Raw genomic sequence first — 7,687 nt, 5'->3', positions numbered from 1 at the left:
AATTATTGATTTTAACAGGTTTACTTAAAGTCAAATTCTTCTATATCACCAACAAGTAATTTGTAGAGAAAATATTGCACTGAAGAAGCACGACAGTGATAATTTATTTACAATGATTGCATGCAACATTGGTTGAAGATATTTTCATGCAGTATAGATGAATATGTTGTAAACTGAAAAGTAAATTAGATGAATATATTGTAAACGTATTGTGATATTTAACTTAATATTGTAAACATATTGGATGAATATATTGTCTAGATTAAAAATATTGCGATTTTTATAAGCTGTCAAATCAGTACTTCACAAAATATTCCAAAATTATTACAAATCCACCATATTCCAAAAGTATTACCAAAATATACCATATCCAAAAAAAAAAACTCAAATATTACATATCCAAAATATACCAAAATATGACCTATCTAAAATATTTCAAAATATTCTAAATAAATCCTAAGTCCGTCTATTTTTCCTACGATATGGTACTATGTTAGTCCAATCTCTACTGCCACCCCTCTAATTTCGTAGCATACAAATTAACTCATTAACGATTGCCATGCCATTAGGTAATATCGGTTGCCGACCAATAAGCTCTTCAACAATTTGTATTGCTCGATGCTGCAATAAAAAATAAATTAAATATGAATAGTTAAAATAAATTAAATATGACTAAATAAAATATGACTAATTAATATACCGTTACGTCAACTGCTTCATCGGCGGGATCAGCGCCATCAGCTGCATGAGTGGCATCAGCTTCATGATTGGTAGGTTCTGGATCGCCTGCATGAGCGACAAGTTTTTCGTGGATTGGTTCTCTACGAATGATGTATAGATGAGAAATTATGCGAGACCATTCCATGTAATCATTCAAGCAGACTACATGTCCATGCACAACTGCGCCAACATCCACTACATGCACAACGTATTGCGTAAACATAATGTCTATTTCATCTGGTATGGTCGTCTGACCTGCTACCTCTAACGGTGACCCGTGAATGGTTTGGACATGACCGTATTGACGCAATACCCTATTTGGCAGATGAGCATACATCTTCGGACCCCAACGTATCGACCCAAAGAATAAAGAAACCTTTTCAAGAGGTCGCTTCACTCGATGTTCCTCATATGGTGTCCAACAGATCATCTACATCAATCTCGTCAAGAACTTTTCTAAATGGAAGAACCAAACCCTTATCCCTTTTTGGCTTCCATCTAAGTGCTATAGGGTAGTCTTCAACATAACTAGGAGAAAGTCTACAATAATCTCTACATAATGTAGAAAAATGCTCATAGACTCACACATGCATATATATAATAACATATGGTTAGTTTAGAATCATTAATAATATAAATTATAAACACAATAAACAACCATACAATTTACCTGTAAAAGTGTCAGATACCCTGAAACAATTCCTGTATGATATATGTTGGCTTCTCGAAGATTGTCATATAGGTAAGCAAGAGAAGTTGCACCCCATGCATATCCCCCACAAGAATTGAGGTCTCAAAAGCAATCAAAATAGGAAACACTAATTGGGTAGACACTTTTATCGCTTAACAGTGTGCAGCCGACCAAAAACAAAAGAAATGTCTTCACAACCATATGCCAATGCAACTCAAGTAACCAACTATACCGAACTGTGGTTGCCCGTGTGACATTAAATTCTGCATAAGCAACATCGTGACTAACTCCAAGAAGCTCTGCCAATATATGTGCATTGTCGTCCTTGTTAAACACATTAACACTGAAGAATGCACTGGTGATGGGGATATGCAGCAGAGAAGACACATCGTCCAAAGTAATCGTCATCTCCCCAATTGGGAGATGGAAGCTATTGGTGTCACGATGCCACCTCTCTACGAATGCAGAAATGATTCATTTGTCGATCATTTGATAGCTGCATTTTAGCAAAGAGTACAGTCATGAGCTTTTAACCAGTTGCTCAACCTCTTCGTGTTCAATAAAAACTTCTTTTAACTTTTTACCGTTGCTAAACACCCTTAAATCCTCATGATCCTTAAATTAATTAAGTGAAAAAATAAAAGTTAAAAAATATAATTTAACTTAGTTTGATTGAGAAAATTACCACGCTATCCTAAAGTCGAGTCGCCACACGATCGTCGAATATCCTAAGGACAAAACTATCAACTGAACCACCAGGATATCCATCATCCCATGGTGGTCCATCTATGTCATCTGGTTGAGCTTCATCATGTTGTCGCTGTAGTCATCGTCATTATGCCTCTGGAGAAGCAGTTGGCCTAACACGACGATCCTCCATATTAGAAGTACCCTATTTAAGTATAACACGACCCTCTCTATCAGTAAACATAGTGTGCATCATATCTGCAAAACAAAAATAATAATAAAAATCAAAACAACAAGCCTACATGAACTCACTTCACGTACGTGAACTCATTGTCAAACATTTACGTGAACTCAGTTCACGTAGGTGAACCCATTTTCAAACTCAAAAACATATGTGAATTAAGTTCACGAACCATGTTCGCGAAATGAGTTCACGTAGGGTATACGTGAATTCAGTTCACGTACGTGGTATCATTATGTCTTACGTGAACTTATATCACGTACACCCTACGTGAACTCATTTCACGAACATGGTTCGTGAACTGAGTTCAGGTACGTTACTAGGTTTTTGAAAATTGTTTCACGTACGTGAAATGAGTTCATGAATGTTTATGGGTTTTTGATAATGGGTTTGCGTACGTGAATTGAGTTCACGTATGTTTCTGGGTTTAGGGCAGCGAATGTTTTCATGATCGTCAAAAATAGAAACTTGATTTTAAGTTTTCAGACATTGCATTCATAAACAAAAACAAAAACAAAAAAACATAAAACAAAAACATAAACAAAACAACTAAAACAACGGTTGATGCTTACTTGATTCACAATAGTGATACTTGATTGATGATTAATGATGCTTACTTGATGAAGATGGTTGATGATGATTGATGAAGACGGTTGATTATGATTGAAGAAAATGAAGAAGATGTTGAATGAAGATGATGAAGATAGAATGAAGAGGAAGAAGATTGAAATAAAGGGAAGGGCATTTGGGAATTTTGGTTTTTAAAAATATTTAAGGGGTGTGGATAGTAAAATAGGGGGTGTTGATAGCAAAATTGTAAAGACAATGGTAATTCAAATCAATGTAATGAGGGGATGGGGTATGAGTAGGACGTATACCTTTATGAATATAAATGGGAATATTAAGGGTTGGATTTGGTAAAGGAGGTGGCGGTGAAAGAGCATATGGAATGACTTCAGTATTAGGAATAAGTGTATGGACATGTACAACTGATGGTGGTTAACAACGAAGGTATGTTTGAAGAGGTTATACAATTAAAGGATCCATAAGAGGAGTCTTAAGTGGGACAATAGGAGGGTCCATTGGAGGTGTCTCAAGTGGAACATACGTAATAAGCTCTAGCGGTAAAAAACAAGTGAAACAGGCTTTGGTAGATTCACAAGAATGGTTGCAGACAAAGGGTCAGGTAGCAACTCATAATATGTAGCATGCTTACAAAATGTGACATCATCTGATATGAGATATCGTCGAATAGTAGGAGAATACAACAAGGATAACATTTTTGTGACCGATGACAACCAAGAAAGACACATTTTAAGGATCCAGTTGAATGTTTGTCAAGATCAGACGTGAGATTGTGGATAAAACATGTAGACCTAAAAATTGAGAGGAAATGAGTGAAAATGATTATGAGGGAAGGTGATCTAGCGAGTGACTTTGTTATCAAGGATAGATGAAGGCATGTGATTTACAGATAGCACGCTGTTAGAACATCGTCCCAAAAACGAGATGGTACATTACCATGAAGAATGAGAGTACGATTATATTCAATAAGATGTCGATTTTGGTGTTTGGCTATCCCATTTTATTGAGGTGTATGAGCACATGATGTTTGATGAAGAATGCTATTAGAAGCCATAAAATTTTGAAATTGATGGGATAGATATTCACGGGCATTGTTATCGTGTAAAGTGTGAACAGACACACCAAATAGAGTTTTAATTTCCATATAAAATTGCTCAAAAATAGAAAAGATTTCAGAACTATTTTTCATTAAAAATAACCACGTACAACGGAAGAAATCATCAATAAATAAAATAAAATATCTAGTCTCAAGAATAGAAATCGTGCGAGAAGGACCCAAACATCTGAGTTAACTAAAGCATACAGAGGCGAAGCTCGTTTATTGGCTCGATTAGGGAAATGATTACATATGTGTTTCTATAACTAACATGACACACAATATAAGCTAGATAATTTGAAAATATTATATACTAACTATTGAAGTTTGGGAAGATTCGAATGACCTTATTGACCATGTATAGTGTAAGACTCATTGCCAATTATCTAGAATATGACAACTGAATCGATAAACCTTAATAAAAACAGAGACAAATAATAATGAATAATAAATTAGAATCATCAAACATGAAAATTACATTCATGAATATAGTTTACAACTTATTTAATAGATTCAAAAAATGCTCCATGAAAATAAATTACAAACGTCTGATTACATCATATAAATAAAAAACATCAAATTCTAATTCCAACAAATATGGAATTGATTTTCTGATGCAAAATCTGTATCTCATATTCCTCCAGCTGCTAATAAAAAATAAAGGGGCGAAATGAAAAATCTCAGTGAGCTCTAAAAATACAAGGGGGTAGTTTCAAAACAATTATTTCATAAATATACATATATCATGAAAACATTATGCATCTTATGCTAAAGCTCTTAACTTCAATTTTCATAAAATCGAGGATACATGACCAGAGGGACTTGTATCAGAGCAACATGATCAGAGGAACTTGCAGCATGATTTGAGGCAACTCTGATCAAAGGCAACATTATCGAAGGAACTTGGATCAAACACAACATGATCAGAGGCAACTCTTATGAGAGTCAACATGATCCGAGGAACTTGGATCAGAGGCATAATGATCAGGAGAAAGAGATAATGGAAAACAGTAGAGGCAAAATGAAAGGATAAAATCATGAGCAAGGTAGAAGAAGAAAAATCATAGGCAAAGTTGAAGAGTATTATCAGAGGCAAAATAGAAGCATTTCACCAGAGGTAGAAGTAATTTTCCAAAGGCAAAATACTTGGAATCATAAAACAACTAACAAAGGCAAATACAAAATGAGAAATCAGAGGCATAAATACTTAGAGTTGAGAAATGGCATCAGAGGCAACATATAAGTAAATCATCAGAGGCAGAATGCCCAAAATCATGAGTTGGGAATCAGAGACCACAATAAAGAGGAACGTTAGAGGCAAGAAACAGAGAAGGCACTAGGGGAGTACATATTAGTTCCCATTGTAAGCTACACATCTAAACAATCCGTAATCGTACTTTTTCTACATTCCTAACTAACTTATCAACATAATCATCACAAAATTAAAATAAGAATATGCATGATAATTAAACACAGTTTTTGGTGCATATTTCACAAACACAATGCTTAAAAGTTCTATTTCCTCACCTTCTCTGATTTTTTTTTTCTAACCCCTTTTCTCCTAGAACAATTTCACCTGTAAATGAAAAACTTTAAATTAGCTTTACCCACAACCCCTCATGCTAAAATAATTTAATGTAAATAACTTACTAAAATGGCACTAAAGAAGAAGATTATGATCCAAAATAGCTCTGAGCTCCTCTTGAAGATGGGTTCCCTACTTCACTGATTTGAGTCAATTCGCAAGGATGAAGAGACAAATTTCCTTATGCAAGGCTACTGAGCAGCTTTAGGGGACTTTAGTGAACTTATACTCTTGGAAGATTTGGAAGAGAAGGAAAATGGAGGATTTGGAAGATAAGGTGAACAATAACAATAGGGTTATCCTTCCGACTGGTTATGGGAAGGAGAAAGGGAAAGATGAGAGAATCATTGAATATTTTTCCCAGAAGAATAAAAATCAGGGAAAGAAAGAAATTCTACTTTTTTCCCCTCATACATTTTCTATATTACCTTTTTGTCCATTCCTATTTTAATTAAAATTCTTTATTCCTAAATTAATGTACGAATACTTTGACTATCCCTTTATTTTTGACATATTTTAATTAAATGGGTTATTACATATAGTAAGAGGAAAATTTGTGGTAATTCACACCTTTGATAGGTTTGAGAGATAATAGAGGTCATTAGACCCACATCTAACACCAATTTGTCGTCCTGAAATTCGACCATGCAAAGTAACTTTGCAATTAGTAAAGGTGACAAGACAATCATGAGAACGAGTCAATCAAACTGATAAAAATTAAATTAAATGGGCATCTAGACCCATAAAGGACAAATTTAACTGATAGAGAAGGAACAATTTGGACAGTGTCAATCTCTTGCAAATGTGTTACAAAACCATTGGTTGAGACTATTGATAACTCTTAGAAATAAGAGTTACCTACCAAATTTGAATACTAATTTGTTTGTCTTTTAAGTAAAAGTTATTAGAATTTTAGCTTTAAATTTAGGATTTTTGTCTTTTAATTCTGATGTCATTTATTGTCTTTTAGAAAAATTAGTGATTAGTGTGTGATTTTATAGGTAAAAGATTTCAAAAATTGTCCCAGAATCAATGCTATAGGAAATTGTTACAACAAGATGCGCAATATATTGATGAGCAAAGCAAACATATTGTGTGAGTTCCAGATGCATCCAATATTCATTCAAAGGTTCTAAGATACCTTATGTATTAGGAGGTGTTAAAAGGAAGGACAATTGGACCAAAAATATATCTTTTAAACTAAATGACAAAAGTAGAGGTGCAAGGAAGAGACATAAAGCTAGTTGTGCGATAAAAGTGAGACAAGAATTGAATTAATGGTAGAATGAATCATACTTAAAAATCAGAACCCTAGTCGTCATTCCCATTTCCTATCATCATCTACCATTGAATTTTTTTATGAACGATTATTGCTCAAAGAACGAAACTTGGAAACAAATGGAAGGATGAGCTGCCATAGCTACCGCATAAAGATTATGTTTTCAACTTTGATTCTTCATTTTTGTAATTATTTAAGTTACAATATTATATCCACTATTTTATATTATTTTCATGTTTGAACAAAAGCCAATTATGAGCTTTCAAGTTAAGGATTTATGAAGTATTGAATGATATTTGTGATTTAATATGTTTATAGTGTAACGCCCCGTTTTTCAAAGCGAGGGTGTATTTTTTTTTCAAAAGAAATTAAACTAAAACAGAGAAATAAACGAGGAAATGCCTTTGGATAAATAATTGAGTCATTATAATTTACAAGCAACGGAAAAGTTTCTCCAAATATAAATCCAAAGCATTTACACAACAACAAATGGTACATGGAACCCATTCAATTAAGATGTCAAATTGACAATATTAGTATAAGTATAGTTTTCCAAATTAAAATACTCCAACCCAAAAAGAAGGACGTCTAGTCCCTATACATCAACCTAATTTGATCATCCTACCAAAAAACTATACACCCTGAGTGATCTCCACGCGCCCCGTGAGATCCTCCTAACGTAGCTGCAGTCAAGCGTTCCCATCTCCATTCACGTCCGTCGGGTACGAACCGGTAGGATCGTCCCGACTCTCATCTGAGGGCAAAGCCCAGATTTCCACAATAATTGTAAAGGGTCACCAACC

The sequence above is a fragment of the Cicer arietinum genome, chromosome 6 (assembly GCF_000331145.2).
Source record: "Cicer arietinum cultivar CDC Frontier isolate Library 1 chromosome 6, Cicar.CDCFrontier_v2.0, whole genome shotgun sequence".
Lineage (NCBI taxonomy): Eukaryota > Viridiplantae > Streptophyta > Magnoliopsida > Fabales > Fabaceae > Cicer > Cicer arietinum.
This window is presented reverse-complemented; position numbering follows the sequence as displayed.